Source organism: Cyanistes caeruleus, chromosome 4, assembly GCF_971803275.1.
Source record: "Cyanistes caeruleus chromosome 4, bCyaCae1.hap1.1, whole genome shotgun sequence".
Classification (NCBI taxonomy): domain Eukaryota; kingdom Metazoa; phylum Chordata; class Aves; order Passeriformes; family Paridae; genus Cyanistes; species Cyanistes caeruleus.
Window position 1 is genome coordinate 56113949 of NC_141704.1, and position 20898 is coordinate 56134846.

Consider the following 20898-nt stretch of genomic DNA (forward strand, 5'->3'; position numbering starts at 1 on the left):
GGCGGGGCGGGCGGGGCTGTGCGCTGGGACCGCCCCGGAAGCGGGAACCGGCGGGGGAAGAGCCGGGAGAGCCGCTGGGCAGGGAATGGGAGCGTGCCCGGGGGTCGGGAACGGCCCGGACGGCGAGGCTGTGGCCGGGCTTTACGCTGGCTGGCTGGCGGTTCTCCTCCGCGACATTAAAGATGCGACAAAACCAGCTCCAACTCCGCTGTTTTTTCCCAGCCCGAAATACCGGGATTTCAGGGGCTGCCGGCGATGGAATTAAGCCCTTCGGCTGGTAGTAAGGCGCCTGGCAGAGCGGGTGCCACGTGCCTCAGTCACAGGTTTAGAATTTACAGACCCTAGAATTTCATTTAGCTATGTTACCAGAACTCATTAGCTCTATAACTATTCGCTATTTTATATGTATCTATAGAATATATTTTTATTTTTAATGTATTAGACATTTTTAGCTGTGTTGCATGTGTTGAATGTTTGGGAAGGGATGACTGCAATTATAGATAGAGGTGTGCAGCTGTAGGCAGGTGGGTGATAAAAGAAAGACTGAGGAACTTGGGCCCTCTGGAACACCTGCAATATGGAGAACACTGAGGTATGCAATGATTATATTGTCTCAGTGCTCACTGGCAAGTGTTCCAAGCACCTCAGCAAAGTTGTAGAAGGAAAGGTAAGGATGAGAATGAACCACCTGCTGTAGGAGAAGATGAGAATTGAGCCCCTCTAAGGAAACGGAAGGTGCACAGGGCCATAGGACGTGATGAGATGTGTCCATGGAACTTGATGGGACTGGTGGATAAAATGTCTAAGCCACTCTCCATCATGTTTGAGGCACTGTGGCAGTCTGGTGAAGTTCCCACTGACTGGAAAAGGGGCTCAGTTGGTCAATGCGTGGTACTAAAAACCTTGTCACCTTTGAGACAATGACAAGTACTTTGTAGACATTGTCAAAATCTTTGCCATTCTCTGTTAGAAGTAATATGTAGAGGTGATAATACAATGGGAAGATCAATAAATGGAAATACTGAGCAGACTCAGAGAAGTTTAGATTATTAATTTTCCAAATAATACTGACAAGAAGAGAGTATCTAGTTCTGACACATTAGATCCCCAAAAATAGCCCACTGTCTCGTAAAGGGCCTGGTAATGTTCTCTGTGCACCACTTTCACACTCGGCTGAAATTCCTATTCTCTAGCACATTTGAGTGCTAGCAAAAAACAATGACCATGGCAAGTTCTTCCTTACTGTAGGTTCAGGTAAAGGCCTAGTTGGAGCAGATGGTTTGATTCCTTTGTGCTGGAACGGGCCACTGACTTCAGACAATCCCTTGCTCTTTCTTCCCTTGTTGACACACAACAACCCCCTGCAATGCTACAGGCTGGGAGAAGAGTGACTGGAAAGCTGCCTGGGGAGAATCAGCCTGGAGCTGCTGGTTGAGGATGGCTGAACATGAGCCAGCAGTGGGCCCAGATAGCCAAGAAGTCCAATGGCACCTGGACTGTGTCAGCAATAGTGGGGCCAGCAGGACCAGGGCAGGGAATGTCCCTTTGCTCAGCACTGGTGAGGCCACATCTCAAATCCTGTGTCCAGTTTTGGGCCCTTGATGACACAAAAGACCTTGAGGTGCTAGAGCATGTCCAGAGAACGATGGAACTGGTGAAGGACCAGAAGTTTACTTTTTTGAAATCTCTGAGATGCTGTGTTGTGTTAGCATCCTTCCCTTTGCAATGAGCCAGTTAATTCTGTTACAGAGCTAGTTTTTGCCAGTTTGTTCTTTATTCATTCACTTCTGCTTTCATTTCACAGGCACAGCCTTTGGCTGCTGGGATGGTGAACCAGCATTAGGCTCCAGAACAGCAACATGACCTTTAGAATTCACTTCCCCCAGCCCCTGTGCAGTAAATTCCCTGGTGCTGGGATAATCACCTTGTGATAGCAGATGCTCTGGTTGTGCCCACTCCCTTCCAGATGCACACCTCATACCAATACACCTCTTTTCTTATTATTGCTTCTGCTCTACTCTGTGGGTTTTGTTTCTTCATGAGGCCTAGGGATGGAAAAAGCATTTGCTTTCAATGTACATCTAAGGAGTAGTCATGGGTAACTGTGGTGGCTGTAGGCAACAGGGCAGTGGTTATTTTCTGCAGTCCTTAATTCCTCTGTATCTTTCATCTCTTGGATTAGTCAGAGCATTTGATCTTATTTTTTAGAATACCTATTTTTTTTTTAATCCTGTCATCTTTTTCAGCTAGAAAGTAACTTGTTCCCTATTTCCTCATCTCCCTCCAGCCAGGGATATTTGGTGCTTGTGTGTTCCTTTCTCCTCCTCTCTTTTCATGGACCTCTTAATATGTCTTCTGATAAGTGCACAGGTGATTTTAATTGGTCTTTGTGCCTTATGGATCTTGTTTTAGATTTAAATTTAATGTGCATCCTTTAAACACCAGACCAATTAATATGGAATATGCTTTTGTAGTTTTCCATGCTAAATGATTCCGCTGATTTTGCAATGACCCAGGGGTTTCATGCTATGGTGCTGACAGCTGCTTTTGTCATTGACTTTAAAAAAAAATTCAGTTTCAAAACTTGGCTTTTCTAAGACAACCCCTAATCCTGAATCAACTATGAAAATCTTCTTTATTTTAAAAATACTGTTGGGCGAATGTTATTATTTGTGGCTTGTTAGCTTTCAGCAATTATTCCTTTTTTACACAGCTTTTTTAGACATGACAGTATCCAAAGTTCAGAATCTCTCCTTACTCCACAAACAATCATGCACAGACTTAATTTTTAAATAAGATACCAGTCTTAGAAAGTTCTGCATCTCTCATGAAATTTAAATAATTACACAGTGTGTATAGGCACATGGTATCTTTCCCCAAAGCTTATGGGTTAGTATCACTCACAGAGTATTTGTGGCATAACTGAGAAAACTTTCTATTAAAACTGACTTATTTCACCATCCTGCCATACTGTAAGGGTCAAATCATCTGTTCTGAGAACCATTCACTTAAAAGATTAAGGCAAAGCCAAGGGTGATCCCTCTTTGCTGTATAATGGGATACCAGTAATGTAACCAGGGAAAGTAGGAAGTGTTCAGGACTAAATCTCATTGGGAGACAGGCTAAGCCTAAGTAGAAGAAATGTGGATGCAGTTAGAAGTGATTAAGGTTCTTAGTCTTTCCATTATAAATCATCAATCTTTATGTGTGATTGTCTTCCTATAAATCATAAAGCAATTTATCTTAGCCTTGTAAGCAAATGATTTTTTCAGGCATTTTGAAAGCATTTTCACACAATAAATCCAGGACTGATAGTAAAGGCTTAGCTTCCATTATGATAAATAGAATAGTCATGAAAGGATCATTATTTTCATGGCAATGTACTTGGAAAAATAACAGAGATTAGAGCAAGAACTAACAAGAGATAATAATGAGAATAAGAATGGACTTTTTCCTAATTCAGTTGTTAAGGATGAATGCTTTATCTTGGCTGCCTGACTTAGTATTCTGGATGATGGAAAGGAGAAAACTGTTCTGATTTCAGAAAATATAAAAGTAAATATGAAAGCTGAAACTCCCTCTGCTTTCCAGTGCAGGTGTATAGACTTCCAGGTGATTTGAAGAAAATTACTTAGAGAGTTCAGGGAACTGGTATGTGAAATTGAAGTAAATATAAAATGCTGGTATGAAGGGCCTGGGTGGAGCCTGCTGAACACCCCCACAGTTCTCTGGGCAGTAGATGATGTCACTTCCAGTGGTAGGCACCCCTCCACTTGTATTTTCCTCCTTGTTCTTCACTGACCCATGGCTCCTTTGCCCTTCATCAAGTAGATGTGGACATAATCAAAGTCAACCCTTCCAGTATTGTGGGATCTAATTCTCAAATAAAGGCAACATTTTCTATAAACCACAACTCTCATCTTGTCATTTGAATAGCAAATCACCCAGGGCCTTGGAAACTATTACAAAAATTTCCCAGTCGGGTTACTTAACTGGAATAATTTTGAAATTACTTATTTGTGGTACCGTTGTCTTTTGTGTCCCACCATCAAGAGTGCCTGGCTGAGGGATGGCTGCAGAGCTGACACATCATGGGCGAGTTGTTCATGCCTGAATTTTCACCCAGTATTTGATTCATATTCTTCCTTCAGAGAAACTCTTCATTCCATTGCAAAGTATCGTTATTAAATGTAACTCCTTTTAAAACTCTACTTCGATTTATGATTCCCTTACAGCAATAGAAGGAATTCCTGATCCGCTTTCTGTCCTCCTGGTAAAGCCAAGTTATATGTGCATCAGCCACGAGGTGGCAATACAAGAGCTTGATATGCTGGATTTTGGTGAACTTTGGGATATTAGCTAGGTAAATATATTTTCAGTGTTTCTGCAGAGTTTGGCTTTCTCTGCCAGTGTGTGATGCGTGCTCCACATCTGCATAAATGACTTCATGCAAAAGCTAAGGGAGACTAAGCCGATTTACTGGATCAATGATTGAAGACTTTTATGTGGCTAATAATTGATATCTTTATTTAAATGGCTCGGTAGTTGATGGAGATATTATGTGAAGAACTCAGCTGCCATTAAAAGCAAAATATCTCAAGAAAGGGGATACTCTGGTAACATACAGCTGTCTCACTGTGAGTTTTCTCCTGGCTTTAAGTTCTGACCTTCCTGAAGGCCAAGGAAACCTGAACACCTCACATGTATGGAATTCCCAGACAGGATTGCTTCACAACATTGAAGTCTGCCTTTTTCATCCAGGTTTTTGATTCAGCTCTCAGCATGGCTGATGCTTCTTTTTCTGCCTTATAAGAGCATTCAACACTGGTGTCAGGTGGAAGTACTTAATTTCCAATCTTTTTTGTCCTTTCTTGTCATTTTCAGGCATTAGGGAAAGTAATAGTATCTCTGTACTTTCAAGGACTAGTTTTCACCCACTGTAATGGAGAAAGTATTTTAAGACATTTTCTATTTTGACATTAGCTCTTTCAGTAGCAGTCAGTGCTACAGCTTTTCAGAAGGTGGAGTTCTCTGTTTTTCAGATAGACTAAAAAGCTTCTAGCATAAGAAATGGATTGTGGACTTGGCAGATGTCTCATGTCACTATATTCACCACAGTGTTTATTTGAACATGAAGAAATTATGGATGTGCATTTTGCTATTTCACATGAAAGTGACAACAACCTGCTACTGTCTTTTCTTGACATGGAAATAGTTTTCCTCTGAGTACTTTATGGGAAATCTTACTTTCAATCAGACAATGCACTGTGAAGTCTCTTAGCAAATATGTCTTTGAAATACATGCAAGTTTGTGGTTTAGTAAATAAATAGAAATGTAAGGAGAGGAACATAGTAGGAAGCCTTGAAAGAGTAAATAACTTTTGAGAAGGGAACTTCCCTAAGAAAGATTTGTGATAAAATTCTGCCTGTGAGTCGGGTGTTCAGCCTGTAAGAAGTGCTGTGAGCACAGGTGCTGGGACTGCCTTGTCTTTGAAATAACACAAAGCTCTTCTGCAAGGACAGTGATGGCCCCTCTCAGTTTGGATACTTTGCTGGACCAGGGCACTGGCACACATCAGAATTCAAGATTCACAGCTATTAAAGCCTGAAGGAGACAGATTTGGCTGATTTTCCCTCTGCACAATGCTGACCATGGGATTTAACAGTTGACAGAAAATGCAGAAATGGAGACCTGTATTTGGCAAAAGCAGATACACCACAGCCCAGATGTCCTTCAAAAGGATCTCTAACCCTATCTGTTAGCATCAAGCAGCCTGCTTAGACAGTTGATAAACAAACTTTGTCTTCAAAGCTGGTAACAACAGATTTCTCCTGAGAAAACATGCACTATCCCCAAAGGCTCTTCTCTTTCTTGAGGTTGTTTGCATGTCTCAGATACTGCACAGCATCAGACCAGATACTGCACAGCCTCAGGCCATGCTCCTGGCAGGTTACATAAAAAAAGGCTTAGAGAAGCTGGCTGGTGATTGAAGAAATGAAAGTAAGCTTTGGGACATGATGTTTGAGGAACTGGACGGCTACTGCTTTTACCTTGCAGCTTTCTCCAGTTGCTTGTGGCAAGATGCTGGACTTAGATCTCGATGGGAGCCATTTTTCAGGGATAACAAGTAACTGGTTGTACCAGCAGAAGGATAACTCAACTCAGTGATGAGTTGATAGGATAATATTTCTGTCCACCTAAATTGTTCTGCAGTATCAAATGACAAAGGTAATTTCACACTTTTATTAATCCATGGGTTTTGGATATTACCCTGACAACTATGACTGTATAGAGTAGCATGTGCCTCTGGGAAGGGAGAATTTGAAAGGGAAAAGAGGAACAGAATGTGACCACTATACTTTCAGGCTAGTGGTGAAACTGAAAGTACAGTGCTGAAGAGAGAGGCCACACACCATATACTTTTCTTCCAGAGAAATAAATGATGACAGTGCTGTGTCTTCTTTTATCATGTAGTTTGTTCTTCTTGTGTTTACCTTGAAATGGATACTGAACATTTGTTGTATTGCTCATTTCTGATTCTGATTTAAGGTGTTTAGTATTTATTTCAGCCAAAGAGAAGGAACCTGGTGACCATGTAAGCAAGACATGAAATTATGTCACTGACATAGATATCAGTGTCAGTGTTCATTCTGGGTTGGTAGTTACTGTCCATATATATATGTTATTGATGTTCACAGATGATTAATTTGATGGGTTTGTGGTCTGAAAGCTAATCATTTATATTCCTGCTCTGTTCCTGGAAGGGAGAAACTTGCTCTTTCTTGCCAGGAATCCATAGTCAATGCAGTCTGTTCAGGCTGTTCATATCTTGTGTATTGTTATGTGATAAGGGGGAATTAGAGAGTGGGATTCTGCCTGAAATCTTCTAGGCCTGTGGGAATTTCCCCAACATGTCCCAGACTTCTTCAAATACGCAATAAGGCAAGCTGCAAATGCTGATAAAAGATAGGGAAAATGTTTGTTTTTCACAATAGAGGGGGATTACCAACTGGAATCCTTTACAGATCAATGTGAAGATCTGTAGTGCTGTTTGAAATACCTATGAACAATGTGGGCAAGTAGTTGGATAGTGAATGGCTGTTGAGGAGCCGATGATACCAGCTCCCAAAGACATTTCAGGGTACTCCAGCTTAATCACATTTAGAGATTTGCTGTGTATTGAGGTGCTATCATATCTAGTCTGGCTTCTCAGGGTCATGGAGTTACCAGGCTGCCTGGAACTCAGGAAGAGGAGGAACTTTAAAATTAATGTTTCTGCCAGGTTTGTAAGAAAAAAAAATCCTTTTTTCTAAAGCAGGATTCACTAAGAGAAAAAACAATTGTTCCTTCTGTTACCAGAAGTGCTTTGTTACAGGACCTGTTTGTAAAGAGGGAGAATAAGGTTGGCTTGTGCCCAAATGTATTTGTAGTTTAAATACAAAGTGAAGCAGTAGTTGGTACAAACAGCTATTGAATATGAAGAAACAAGCCCTCACTGCCCTGCCCTGCCCAGCCCTGCCTGCCTTGGAGTCTCCCCACCTTATCCAAGGTCCAGGACCCTGTCCTGGCTACTTTATAGGGGTAGCCCTGCCTGGCCTCCTTTTGTTCCTGTTGAGCCCCCTGGTCCTGGCTCACCCCTTGATGTACCTGCTGTGGCAGAGGTCTGTTGGATGTTGGTCTGTTGCCCTCAGCCCCGTGCTTGTCCCCTCTCCTGGGGCAGCCTAATGTGGCACTACAGCGTTATATCTGGGAAAGACAGGTCTATCAGTGAAACACAGGGGATGCCAGGTGTCTCAGAAGGTGGGCTTTATTTTCTGTCCTTCCTGAAAAGTGCCTACCTTCACTTGCAGCTCTCAGCATGAGCCTGTTCCTAAATCTCACCCTTCACTCACCCTTAAGAGGCAGCTTTTTGTCCCCTGCCTGCAGTTGTCCACAAGGTCAGCTGCATTGCAGCTGGGGTTATTAACACTGCAAGGACATGTCAGCACTCCTGTGTGAGAATGCTAAAAACTGATAGCCAAGAACCTTGAACTTTCTAAGAAGCAGTGGCTTTTGCTGACTGTGAGCTGCACTGAGAGTCTGGGTGAAGTGTGTGTCAGCCCAGAAGTGTTGTTTTAACTGTGAAATTACAGTGTTAGGCATCCAAACCAGCAGAGATGGAAGAGCAGCCTGAAATACCAGCTTGTCCATGGGGATTCAATCCATGCCAGGAGTGAACTGGATGCAGTGTGTGCTAAAGAGCGTTAGATCAGCCTAATGTGCACTGTCATTATCAGCTGAAAGTATGTATGTCTGTGATCCCACACGTCCCCAGAGATGTTAAGTGGTGGGGTTTGCCCCATTATTTGCCTTCCCTTTGCCAGTCCACCCTGTGCAGCAGCTGTAGGCTGGGAGATGTCCATGGAAATGGGAGCTGCTCAGTCATGATTTGGGTAATGGAGACTTAGAGATTTCCTCAACCTGCTGAAATGGGATCTGGCAATGGTCAGTCTTCCTTATTTCTGTGGGACTCCAGTGACCTGAAAACCAGACAAACAATGGCCCTGTATTTTGTATTTGTAATGATAATTGCTTAATTATCCTTGCAAATAAGGGGAGTGAGGGTTCCTCGGTGCTATGTGTGTCTTAGCATTACGGCTAACTATGAGATATTGTTAGCTGTTTACATTGCTTAATGTTAATGTTAAACAGGACAAGCTATTTCAGAGCCCAGGATAAGTCCTGGCTGCCAAATAGAAGGGAAGAAGTCCAGGTGCAGCTGTGTAAGCACTTTAAATTTTTGTGTGTATGTGAACCTGAAATAACCCTGAGGAATTCATTACTCAGTCTTTATCATGAGCACACAAACAAACATATTTTCTATAAATAGCAGTTTCATTAACAGTGGTAGGTGAAGGAGCCTCTTGCATGTGTGGCCTTGATACTCTGTTTATATGCAACCAGTGGATCATTATAAACATTTATTAGTGTTAACCATGATTGCTATATAAGCTACACTATATATTACTATATAATCTATGATTGTATAGCAGGTTATACCCCTACACACATTTATGGCACTAATTTTGAAGTGTATATAAGAATGTATATACACACATACATACATGGGCATATATATATATATATATCCAGCCCTGTAGTCCTGTTAAAGTTCACAGAAACTCATGTGAAAAAGGAAGAGCAAAGCACGGGGAAGTCACCCTGGTGGCTGTTGGAAGCTTTCTCAAACTACTGCAGCTGGCTCTTGCTGTCTGTCCTCCACACATGACATGCTGACATTTATTTGGTCAAATGCATTTGAGTAAAGAGGAAGAGCAGAGGTAGCTTCAGAAGTCAACTCTTTGAAATAAACCAAACCAAATGACGCAGAAGTGTGGTCCCTACACTAAGCACAGGCAGCTTTGGCAGCTTCTTTGATGGTACTTTGAGTGTTACAGAAAGCTCAGTAATCCAGGGGAACTGCTGGTTACCTCCAAAGTATTTTGAGATACTTATTAGGGACTGACAAACATTTTAAGTCCTCCTTTACCGTTTGTGACTTCCTGTGTTTGGTTCTTCAGAGCTTTCCACCCCAAACCTCCTGTCACAAAAGCCTCGGAAGAGCTCTCTCTCGCCAGCTGCAAGAAATGGACATGTTCAGAGCCACGTGTCCTCCACAAGGGATTGTTTCAGCTCAGCTGTTGACAAGTTCTGGGAGCCAACAAGTTCAGAACTGGAGAATGGGAAGAGTGCAGAAGAGCCAAGTCAAAAAACCCCCAAACCCAGCATTTAAACCCAAAGGGAAATCTTTCTTTTCACTGCCTAAATGCCTCAGTAAAACACCATTTTTGTCTCAGGGCATAAAAGGTACTCCCTGCTTTCTTCTTGAAGCCCAATTCCAATGTTGATGTGAGGGGTGGATGGCAAGACAGAATCACAGAATACATTGAGAAATGATCAGGATAAAAAAGATTTAAATGCAGCCATTGAGAGGTAAGTGGTAAAGCCATTAAATGCAATCAGAATTATTAGACTATCAATCAGTCACAAAAGCTTCAGTGAGACACCAGCTCAAGAAAATGTGCAGCAGCTACAGGGACAAAGTACTTAGAAAGGTAGGGAGTCATTAGCCTTGAGTTGTACCTGTTCCCCTTGTGCTACATGATATAGATGTTTTCTATAGACATTTCTACTTCATTTATTTTATTTGAAGCAGATAAATTGCTGTATTTCACAGGCAGCAATTTTTTTTTCATAAGACAGCAATGAAATAGTTGAAAGCCTTTTTGCTTTTTGCACATTTGTACTCCACTCACCCTTTCCAGTTTATTTTTGTTGCCTGCCTGGTACATTATTAGTGCTTTCCAAAAGCACTGTGACCACTATGGGCAAGTACTGGCAGGGGGAAAGACCAAGGCAGGAAGGGTTTAGCTGGAGAAATGAAGATGTGTCACCATGTTAGCCATGACACGTGAAAAGCAGCAGCAGGACAGGTCCAGGGCCCCTGGAGAGCCTCCCCAGGGATGACTGCAGCCCAAGCAATTGCCTCTGGTTCAGCTGAGACCCCTCAGGACTCGCTGGAGGCTCCTGCAGCCAGGCAGCTCCTCCGTGGTGCTGGGATGGGACCACCCTGCTCCTTCCCACCCTGGTGGGAGGCTCCCACTCCAGGGCTGCAGTCCTGGGAGGCTGGATGGCCATTTCCAACTGAGGCACAGCCTCAGCCTGTCTTTGGGACTACCACATGCTGCACAAACAGAGGCCCAAGTACCATTTTTGTGTTTTTTCTTCCCATAATAGTTGAGTTATCCTAGGAATTAATTTAGCTTTGGCACGTATAATTTCCACTGTGTTTATGATGGGCTTCCTTTGTGATCAGAAGCTTGATTTTTGTTTGGTTGTTTAATATTACCTGATCTTTTGCACTGTGATGGGTGATTAATCTTTAGCTGTCATATTATTAAGCAGTTCCTACACAGTATGAATTCAAAAGCCTGCACTTCCCATTCTCTCTCAATAGCCTGGGCACATATTAAATTTCATTTCTAATTACATATGTTAGGGTGAATTATGGGCTATTACTCAAAATAAATTGTTCTTTGATGTCAGTTCAGCATATGAATGGCCAGTTGTAATTACACAAGTTAAAAAAGAACTTAATGCTATTGTGCCTAGTCCAGAATAATTTTGTTTTTCTTTTAAATAGACTCAAATCAGCAATTTTCCATTGTTTATGAGCTCAATGCAGCCATTATGAAAGAATTTTTTTCTTTCTAGATTTGAGCTAAAAATGCAAGTGGCATGTAAATGGCATTGACAGAGGCAGAGGAAAGGTGATCCTTTCTAGTGTGCCATCTCCAATTTCCATTTGCCTTCAAAGGGAGCAGCCACTGGTTATTCGCTGCACTTCTGCTGTGGCTCATTTCAACTTTATGAATGTGCTGAGTTGCCAATAAATGTGCCTATTTATCACAGGAAGACACCATCCAGTGTCTCGGCTGCCCTGTGGAGTAACATCACACAGAGCTGTGCACAGTTTGGGGTGGGGAGAGAAAGGGAGGACACACGTTCTGTTATCTCTCATTGAAAGACCCCATGGATGTTCCTGGGGCAATTTTGATGTTAAATACTGATCCTTTGCCATGCTGGAATGCACAGACACGTTCTGCTGGAGCATGTTAAGCCTCTGCATTTAACACAAACATAGGACTTTTAAAATGAGAGGACTAAACACGCTCCTGGTGTCAGACCTTAACTTCCAGGGGCTTGGTTATTTAATCTGTAGCTAGCATGCATTTTGTGCTGGATGGAATTTGTTATCAGCTGTATTTAAGGCTGCTCCAAAGCTTTATGGAGCTGCAAAGCTCTTTAGAATTCGTGGTTCTGCTGTTGGGCTGCCTGTTTTACAAGAGTGTGTATGTGTTAGCTCTATTTTTGTTTTAATTATTGGCAGTAAATACACTTCAGGAGTGAAATATGTTTTGTCAGGAGAAATCTGGAAGTGCTTCCTCAGGAGAAAAATAATTAGAAAGGTTAATGCAATGCACTCTGTATAAGACTTCAAACTCATTTGCTTGGAGATGTGAAGCAGATGCTTTGTTCACAAAACTACATTAAATTAGCCCTGGGGGGTGTCCCATTACTGTTTCTCAAGTACAGCAAAAAAGGCAAATTAAATCTATATCAATTTTCAATATTGACAATACAGTTGGCTTTTTAAGTGTGTACAGTGCCCCATACAAACAGTTTTTTACTGCAAGCTTGGTTTCACACAGGCCTCAAGAGAGTGAAAACTGGAATTTTAGTTTTATTATATTAAAACTATAGATCTCCTTGTCTGAGCTGTGTAGGACTGTGATTTTAACAGGATGGCAGAATCAGTGCTGGAAGCCCTGGCCTGCCAGCCAGTTCCTTGCAATAAATGGAGACCAGTTTTGGGAGCAATTGAGCTGAACCAACAGAACTGGTGGGTTGGAAGGGCTTGCTCTTTTTCTGTGGAGAGGGTTTCAGGACAGGCTGTATGTGCACATTGAATTGTAAAAGGCTAATGCTGCTCTTTTTGGGCTTCCACAATCCTTGTGCTGGGCTGTGAGGGGCTAAAGTGTGCTGGGGGTCACAGCCAGCAGCAGTTTCTCAGTTGGTTCATGTTGGCAGGGCAGTACATCAGCTTCCATCAAGTTAGCTCGGGCACACTGACAGTGACAGTGACACTGCCCTGACACAAATCACATCCATGACTCTCACTCAACGCCTGCTTGTGCCTGTCTGGCTGAAATTTTGGCTGTGATTTCAACAGACTTCCTTGCAAGATGTTATAGCCCAGACACTTCAACTAGAAGAGGCAGAAGTTAGCCCTTAGCGGAAATAACTTTTTGATTAAGTCAAAGATAGATTAATCATTTATTGGGATACATATAAAACCAGTTTCAGAAGCACTGGTTATGCAGGTCATGTTTCCTCCCGTAATCCAGATAGGAAATAGATTTTACAGCACAAAAACCCTTGTTCAGGTAATGGTGTAAGTGTGCCTTGAACCTGTTGTGACCCCACTGTCTCTGCTAATGTGGACTAAACTGCTGAAGAGATGCATAAAAATTAATAAAATGGGAAATTTAAGTTCTGTGAATTTCCTCCCTTTGAGATTAGTGGGTCCATCAGTCATTTCAGGTTTGTTACCTCTGCAAATAATTTTTTACTACTGAAATCGTAGCCATCCTTCTGCTGGGATTAAGGCAGAAATTTGCAAGGAACAGAGGTAACTTTGGGGCTAAGATAAGAGAAGTTGTTTTTCAAGAAAGCTTGAGAGGAATTAATGCTGCTTAATGTGTTTCCTGATCCTTGCTAGAGCCAAGATCTCATATATTTTCTGAGGCTGATGGGGCAGCAGTATAAAACTTCTGCGTTTTATTATCTTGTTCTATATGCTCCAATTTATTACTTCCCCTTTGGCTAAACCCAAAGATATATGATACAGGTAAAGCTGCTTGGCAAAAATACAGAAATGCAGTTCAGTCTGAGGCACAGAGGGAACAACTACAGATTTCTTAATGGAATGCAAGGTTTTCATTTTAGCACTTCCCTTCTTCCCAGGTCTCCTGTCTGGGTGACCCCCACGGGTATTTTCTTAAATCTCCATAAATGCATTGCCTCAGGACTGCTGGTGAAGGGCCCAGCCTCAAGCTCTCCTCTCACAGTTGTGGAGTGCTAATCAGGCAGCTCCTTACTTAGCCTTCCATTGCTACATCACTTTTTTTTTTCCTTCACTTTTTTTCCTTCTTTTTGTCTTTTTTTTTTTTTTTTTTTTTTCCAGCATTCCTCTCATCTGAAATGTGATTTATTTATCTTCCGTCTCTGAAGACATTACAGCATTTGTGCTGGGAGAGATGCCCTTCCCAGGAACTGTTTGGCTACTCCTTTTCCACAGCTTGAGCCCAAGCAAACTTGTGTGCCCCATTTTCCCAATATAAGGTGACTACAAAGGGACTCTCAGAGAACTATACAGGGCACTAAATTCATGCCTTTGAAAGCCCAGTTGTTGACATGCATGAAGGAGTTTGTAGTTAAACTGCTTTTACTTCCTCAGCAGTAATATTGTAAGTTAAATAGAGCAACCGGGTCAAAAGTGACTTTTCTGGCTTAATTCCTTCCTCTTGTCATTTGTGCGTGGTAGGAAACAAGAATATGTTCCAACAGCAGCTTCTCTGGCCCCAACAACAACTTCTGTTTTCCCCAGAGTCCTACTTGCTGAACACCATCCAATAGGCCTGTCATGGAGGAATTTCACCTATCAAAGGTAGTGTATGATGAAAAGGAATAAGAGTATTTGGTTAAAAGTGCATTTACCCCATCAGGCTTTTAAATTTTTTTTTAAATTATTCTTTTCACAGCTGGAATAGGAGTGTTTGCACATGAAACTGTAGGCAATAGTTATTAACCTTTGATTGGTATACATTGATTTTACTCTCATAATTCTTGTTTTACTTGGATGCCTTCTTATCAGAATCGGGGGCCCTACCAGATTCCAAAACAACGCACTTACCTTGTAATGTGCTATAGCCTGTTAGGTTTGGTTTCCTAAATATGTTTCAAGTTACATCCACACCCTAAATGCTTTTAATAGTTTAATAGTTTAATTCCGTTATGTCAAGGCTACTAACCTTGATGTCAAAATGCTCTTGGCCCCAGCTTATGTTAACTAAGTCTGCTTTACGCTGCAAAGTTTCCTCTTGCAAAATTACTGGAAAAGTGATTAATATATTGGTGATTAGGAAAGCACACGAGTCCACCCTTAAGATTTACAAGAAAGGGCAGGGTTATTAGAATGTTTTTAACCAAAAGGATTTAATGAGAATCACAGAAAAATCAGAGACCTTTTAAAAGCCATCTAGTCCAATCCTACTGCAATAAGCAGAGATCTCTTCAGCTAGATCAGGTTGTTGCCTGCCCCATGCAGCCTGGCCTTGAATGTTACCTGGGATGAGGCATGAGAAAGAAGCTGTTATCTCTGGAAATTTGGTGTTCAAATTCAATACAGGAATTCTGATTGATTGCTGCTGGCAAGTTGCTCCTGAAAATGTTATGTTCCACCTTCATGGAAGAAGTTCACAGGAGCAGGACCTGAACTGCCTCTTCCCTCCTACCAGTGCTCTGGAACAGTGTTGTGGTCCTGGAGTGTTACCCTGGGCCTAAATATTTGTGGCACCATCTATGAGAGAGAGATTGACTGGTCCTAGGGAGGGGACACGCTGGTGTGTGCTCTGTGAGCTCTTGGGGGAGGTGAGGGGCACAGGGTTAACTGGGGATCTCCCACCTCTGGGCTGTGCTATCTCTGAGGTCACTTCTTTGGGTGTCTGGTGCATTTTATTCATTTGTGTCCTCCACGTCCCTTTGCTTTTGGTAATACTAAAAGAAAATGTAAAATCTAGACGTAGGAAATGCTATGTTTGGACTGAAATGCCTTTTTTTTTTCTTCCTTAAAATGAGATGGACTTTTGCAGGGTTTCTGCAACCTGGTTGCTGGGGAGACAGGGCACAGGAGAGCAGGAGCCTTTGGTGTGCTCCACTTTCCTGCTCCCCACACTCGGCCCTTGCACCCAGCTTTGCTGCAGCTGTCCTGTCACCGTCGGGCAGGTGGCAGCAGTGCAAGGTCCCAGCAGCGAGGCCAGATCCTGGCATCAATGACCCTACTGGAAATCATTTCCCACCTAATAAACCCTCATCCTGCCGGCTGTGGCAGTGCCAGGTTAGTCAGCAGAGGGGCTGTGCTGGCACTTCCCAGGCAGAGGCCAAGGCCTTGCCTTTGTGGCTGCCCTGGGCTGCCTTCCAGCACATGTGGTGGGTTCCAGCAGCAGGGAAGGCTGTGCCAGCTGGGGGCTGGGGCTGCCAGGAGTGGGGCAGCGCTCTCCTCCCTTTGCAGTGCTTTCCTCTACAGCTGGGAACTCACTGGGATTCATTGATTTCTCTGTGGCTGCAGTAATGCACCGGAGAGACTTTCAGTGGAAATTATCAGTGAAAAACCAGAGTAATGCATTTAAAGCAAAACTGAGGGTGGGTGTGCCTTTCCAGTCTGGAGTTCAGTTGGCCAGCAGTGGTTTGCAGTGCTAAATCACAGCCATAGACAAAGGACCCAGGGAGTGAAACTCTGTCAGTTCCTGGCTGAGCACACAGGGCACAGACCAAATGTCTGTAAGACCCCACCCTGGGCTTTTACCTCCTCTGCACTCAGGAGCCTTGGAGCAAGGAGATCACCTTCCTGAGAGTGGCACTTGGACACCTACAGCCCTATTCCCATCCCACATCTGGAGCAGCTGAAACCCCCACAGCTGAGGCACACTCCCACTTGGAGGCTTTATCTATTTCCTTCCTCTAAGGCTTGTTCAGGAGGACTGAGGGGGCAGCAGGGAGGTGTTATATATGTTACTTACACACACACACACACATATATATGTATAAAACTAGGTGCACTAGTTAGTGGCAGTTTGAGCAGCAGAATTCCAGCTTTTCTCCTGACTGGCAGGTAGAAGTAAGGGGAAAGCAGCCTGACACAGAACACTTCCTTTTGTTAGAGATCCATACTTTGTTCCATGTTTCTCCTCTGAAACTATCCCAGTGAGCCCTGTCAGTTGCTGATGAGGTCCCTCCTTTACAAGGTCAGCTTTTTACCTGGGCATCTCCACTCTGTCAAGCCTCATTACAGTCAGCCAGCACTTTCCCTAAATCTGTTGGCTCTTGTGGGCTGACTGCTATGACCTGGGACTATCAGTGCCTGTGGCTGAGACGCTGAAACCCCTTGGAGGTCTGAGGCTGCAACTTTCCAGGATGCAAGTCCTCAGCAAATCCAGAGGAGAATCCTTGGATAGCATTTCAGAACCAAGGCTTTAAGTAACCAGGTAGAAACCAAACAATGTGGGTTTGTGAGTCACATGTAAGACATGCCACTGCAGCTCTTCTGAGATTAGTGAAATAATGGGCTATGATGTGTATCTTTATGTCTTGTTTAGTGGTTGTGTTCCTGACTCAGTGGGCAAGGGAATGCTTCCTGAAATGAATTGCTCTGGGGGCAATTAACATCATCCATGATCATGAATCAATGTGAGCAACAAAGCTTCTGGTTTTTCTCTTCTCCCTAGGGAGAGGTGCAGGTCTGGGACCTGAGTCAAATGGCTTTGAGCAAGAGAAGACTTGAAAAGGATGACTCTTATCCTCTGAAGGAGAGAGGAAGGGAGAAGCCCTTCCCAGACTAACATAAAAGGTTGAGACCCACTCTCCTGGCTCACTGCATGAACAGAGCATGATGGCCTGGCACAATGGGCATGCATGCAAACTGGAGACTTTTTCCTGGAATGCTTCTCTGATCAGCTAACACCAGGTTTCATGGGATCTGGCTCACTCTGTCATTCCTGGAAAGCCCTGACCTGGAGGTGTGGCCAGCAATCTGACTGCCTGGAGACCTGTGATGGGACTTGGCGACCTGACGGAAAGGCACTTGATATCAATCAGTAATTGATCAATCAGCAAGAAAGAGGATACCTAAGAGATCCAGTTACTGTCATTGTGATCCTGATTTCTCCTGAGGATGGCAGCAAGAGTCTCTCTCCTCTGATGAGTAAGGTGCCCATCATATCATGTGTGTCAGTCATAGCCAAGGCAAAATGTGCAGGGGTGTCTGCAGGCAGAGCCTCAGCCTGTCCCTGGCTGTGTGTGCCTGCCCTGGTGGATGCCACACATGCCTGATACCCAGGCAACCTGGCTGTAGAGCTGCAGGCCCAGAGGAGCCTCAGCAAAGCTGAAAAATACAGAAGGAGGAGTCAAATAAATGCCAGAATTGATGCAAGGGTAGGCAGAGGGAAAGCATAGTCATGAGGAAGGAAAAGCAGCCATTTAAGTTGGTTTAAATTAATACAAAACCACACTCTGTGCCAGCAATGACATCCAGATTGAACAAGATTTCTGTGTCCCTTACGGTACAGGCAGCTGTGATGGCTGCCTGCCTTTCCACAATAAATAGATTTTAGCAAGAGTTGAGCTCCTAAGTGCTCCACAAAGCTGCTGAATGTGTTGATTAGCCTCACCAAGGAAGCATTGCAAGTACTGGCCATCAGCAACTAGTTGAGAATTGGTCATTAAGGGTATCAGACTGGAAATATGTTCTTTACAAAGACATTCTAAGTGCAATTAGCTGGTGGATCATAAGACCTTGAGGCTATCACTCTTCGGTTTCATCATTTGTTTTTCCTCTTTCAGTTGAGTTGAAAGTCAATTGAATCTCACCTTAAATCACAGGCCATCTTTCTGCTTGATGCCATTCTTCTGTTGAGTTTGTGAGAAGGTGCAGTGGTGAGGGAAAACCAGGAAATCTACTTGTGTACCATTGCTGAATCTCAAGGGAGAAGCATTTTTCAAATCTGGGTGACACCTAGTAAATCTTTAGCAGGCAATGAATGAGGCACTTTCAGACAGTCCTTATTTATTGTCGGAATGGAGATTAATATATAATCCCAGAGATGAAGTTGGTTTGACTGATCTCTAAATTACTGACCTGCTTTTTACCCTCTCTAATGAGAAGTTCTGTGCTCTGGTTATCTCCAAAAATTATGGCAGTTTACACATTCTAGAATGTGTTCTACCAAACTCTAATAACTGCAATATATATATTTTATTAAGTGATTAACGTAGTTTCCATGCAATCTGTCTTGTTTTATCCATCTCCTTTATTCCAGTGAGATTATTCATGTAGTATTTTTTATCCTCATAGAGCCTATGGGAGAAGTTGGAGATGGTCTCATGCTTTTGACTTGGCAGATTCTGATGCTGTACAAGATTAATAAGAATGCGGTTCAGCCACTGAAATTAGCACAGTTCAAACTTCTCTTGATGGTTTCTTAGCTGGACATGCCACAGGCCTTGCTAGAATAATTTTTTCTCTTGGTCTTTGTAGTTTAGAAATGAAAGGGAATATACAGCACGGGTAAAATAATGAGAAATAATTTTATTAGCATAAATATGAGGTGAGTGTTCCCTGTGAAAGGAAGCATATTAAGGAGAAATCTGAGCAGATCTCAGCTTCTGCAAGGTAATTTCTGCGAAGCTATAAAACTACAGAGCTGAAATACCAAATGTTATGCCATCTGAAAATATGGTTGTTCTAATTAAGCTGTCTTCTTCCATTCCAGCCAAGCTAGAAATGTAGTTTATTTGAATGCTCAGAAGATGGTTTTAGTAGTGTCATTAAAGGAACCACATTCGCACAAGCCTTAATAAATTCTGAGTATGAGCTGACAGTTTGCAGTCAGGATCTTCAAACAGTTCTTAAAAAGAGCTGTTGGATCCTGTCCTCCCTGGCAGGCAGACCTTCCTGGGCCATGTGGGCTTGTATTTTTTTTCTGATTCTGGCAGAAATATTTTGGAACACTGTGCTTTTATTATTAACATTATGAGAAGGCTACTCTGAAATATGAAGGGATTGTTCTAACAAGGGATTCTTTGCCTAAACTGGGCTAGAAAAACCAGCTGTTCTAGTTTACCTGAGCTATTTGCCCTTCTAATTCTCCTTTGCAATATGAGAGAGAAACAGTTGCTTTTCTACATTTTTATTCTTTTAGGTGCAGGGTGAATTTGCAGAGACAGCTGATAGCTCAATCATTGCTTCTCTTGCCCATGCAGAGTGCATTTAAAATTAATATTGCAAATATGCTGCTTTCTCACTTTTCTACAGTTAGCTTTTGGCATGGGCCCTCACTTTGTGGTCCTAAATGCACTGCAGATGTGCTTTAAAGGCAACAGTCAAAATGCAGCAGAAGCTTCTGCCTAAGCTTGGCACCTGAATGCCTCCTTCCAGGATTGTGGGGGCGAGTTGCCAAATAAATCCTGCTCAGCATTATCTCTGCATCTGGCCCTCTCTTGGCATGGGATGGGCCTGTGCAGAGGGAAACAAAGCTACAGATTCAGCAGAATGTTGAAATGTAGTAAATTAAAGCCCCCAGCCAAATGAAACTTTTTAATTGATGTGTCACTTTCAAGTGAGAGAATGGCTCAGGCAGGTTCAGCGTTCTGCCGGGGTTGCAGAACTGTTGTAATTATCCTGTGTGGTTTTTAATACTTTTGAGAAGAAAAAAAAAAAAAAGTGCACTAATTTTTAGAGCTACAGGCTCTGTTGCCAACATACAGCTGGCATCTGAGGGCATCTGAGCTTTTCAGCCAGATGAAGTCTTTGTGAGCACTAAGGCTGGGTCAAAAATTGCTGCTGCCAAAGCAGGCTGAGCTACTTTTTAAGTAATGTGACTTCTTCTGGATAGATATCAGGCTGTCGTTGAAATTGTAATTTGGTTTCAAGATCAGACACTTTCTCTCTGTTACAATGCAGAGCATCTGCTGGAAACACAAGAGGACAGACTATAAAATGTAATTTTACTTCTTAACTTTCAATACTTAGCTTTTTTTTCCCCCACCTCATTCTCAAGGACATTCTTATTATAACCCTTGAACACAAAGTGGTATAGATACCCTCAAACACACAGGTGTATTGAGAAAGACATTGGAATTTGATGTGCTTGAATAGATTCCACTCCTTTCCAGAAACGACCTAGGCAATACGAAAGCTCTCGTTGGTAAACGAATGCCCTTGAGGTATCATATTTGCATGAGAAAGCTCCTAAAATAAATATGTGTGGGAGCTGCTGAATATATTTAATCTACATTTGTGTGTCAGAAACAATAAATCTCAAAAAAAGAAAAAAAAAAATTGCTAAGTTGATAGCTATTTAATCTTGAAGGTGAAGTAACACCAACCAACTCCTGAACCTGCTATGCATATTGAAATCTGAATGCTCGTGAATGCTGCTAGTTCTGCTCAGAGCATTCATGCTTTTTGATATCAAGTTTGTTCAACAGCTATAAAAAGCAATTTATCAGGAAACAACAAA

General features: G+C 42.6%; 1 long non-coding RNA gene across 1 annotated transcript; it reads left to right on the forward strand.

Moving 5' to 3' along the window:
* Positions 1-42: 42 nt before the first annotated feature.
* LOC111936597 (uncharacterized) lies at positions 43-20304 on the forward strand. Its single transcript, XR_015285643.1, has 7 exons — positions 43-323; positions 4054-4095; positions 4236-6229; positions 9562-9973; positions 13788-13945; positions 14148-14270; positions 17107-20304. It is a non-coding gene; the product is annotated as an uncharacterized LOC111936597 (long non-coding RNA).
* The last annotated feature ends 594 nt before the right edge of the window (positions 20305-20898 follow it).